Consider the following 1,933-nt stretch of genomic DNA (forward strand, 5'->3'; position numbering starts at 1 on the left):
AACTATCATCGAAGGAAACTTTTCACATGGGTCTTTCTACATATTCAAGAAGATGCTAATAGGTTGTTTCCTCATCAAAGGATGTTGAAAGAGTTTCATGGAGTTCTTTCAGTCCCAGATGGATATTTAGTGGATAAACATGGATGTTATGACTGTCCTCAATGGCATTCATTAGGATTGATACATGTATCATCCATTGAAAAAGTGAAACATTTATGGAGTTTAGCCACATTGCATGCGAAAGACTATCCTTGCCAAAGAGTCATTGGCCAAAAGGGTATTGTAATAGCAAGAAAGAAGCCAAAAGTTAGATACGCAACAAGTGAGGAAAGAAGGTACGTAGAGCAAAATCTTCAATTCGGGATTGAGAGAGTAACACAATACAAGAAAATTATGTTCAAGGGTGAGGTTTATAAGATTGAAGATAAGGTTATCATAAAGTCTGAAGAGGATGCAACATTAGTCTCTAGTGTGGGACACCGGAAAGCGTATATAGCATCGTTTTTTTCCTTTCAGCATAATGGTGACATGCAACTATTCTTTGGAGCACACTACTATAGGCAACGCATTGTTGTTGAAAGAGAATATGAAAGATTAGATGTTGATGGCACCACTGGCATGAGTAAATGTACAAGCATATTATAGAAATATTGAAGCATACACATAGGCAAAACATGATTAGGCATATACAAATTTATGGCAACATCTTTGACAGGATTTGTGGCATGGGAGGCATATATATTAAGAGATAGGATTACTTTAGGATAGAAATTAAAATGGGGGTTAATGCTAGAACATTCCTCAGTAAATGGATCGAATTCGTGTATACTAACCTGGAAATTGCTGCCCAAGGTGTGTCGCAATCGACCTGTTGGGAGTTGACCTGAGAATGTATACAAACGTATGCCCCGGCCGCGAGCTGCTTCGAATGGTGCACAGCAGCTAGTATACTTATGTACATATATATCACCCTTTTAAATTAAGCCTCCATGCCCAATCAAGTGTAGTGTATAATCTCGAAAAACGACGCGGTATACTAGCTAGCCTTAGTGGACGAAAAACAACTAGCTCTGAGCAGGGACTTCTTACCTTCAAACTAATTAAGCCTCGATGCCCAATCGACTAGTGTACTGTATAATCTCGAGCTCGAGCAATCCACGTCGTACAGCAGCAATTTAATAATACATATGGCGCACAGATGCAGCGAGGAGTCGACTAGATTGACATCTACAGTAACGTATAATTATAATTATAGCTGGCTATGCATATGCTGCAGGACTAGGGCGTGCACAGATCGAGATATCGATTCGAGCACCTGGACAAATTAGCAATCATGGAAAAACAGCCGCAAAATGGATATGCCTCGAGGAGATAGCGAAATATGAAGGTTCGTGGATGGCGGCGCAAGCGCAGGCGTAGTACAATATCGATATCGATTTCTGAAGTGATATATATCCGGTCCAGTCCGCGAGACAGCGCCGCGCCTTTGTCGATTGATGGGCCAGAGGAGTACCGGACCATACCTTGCAGTCGCGCGCACGTCGATCGATTGATGGACTAGCAGCTGCTATAGCTAGCGCTATAGCTAGTAGTCGACCTAATTGCAGACGTACTCGTGATCTCGATGTTCATGACTCCGAAACTGCGCACGCGGAGATATCTATATATATTCACTTCAAAGTTCAGCGCTTGATTAATTTGATCAAGGACCTTAAGCTTGCACGCGCAGTTGATGCGAGATGAGGCGGCTCAAGAATCGAAGGTACAAGCAATGTAGAGGTAAGGCCGGATATGGTAAGCTCGAGTCGTGAGCAGGTAGGGGTTAGCTGCTATTATCGTTGTGAGTGTAGAATGAGCCGTTTGGGATAGGTTTGGGGGAAATCTCTTTCCCCCTATTTTCCCGCTTCCCTCTTTCCTCTTCCCTCTCAAATTT

This window comes from Dipteris shenzhenensis, chromosome 11 (genome assembly GCF_047967505.1).
Source record: "Dipteris shenzhenensis isolate YYH24624 ecotype China chromosome 11, Dip_SZ_1.0, whole genome shotgun sequence".
NCBI classification, from domain to species: Eukaryota; Viridiplantae; Streptophyta; class Polypodiopsida; order Gleicheniales; family Dipteridaceae; genus Dipteris; species Dipteris shenzhenensis.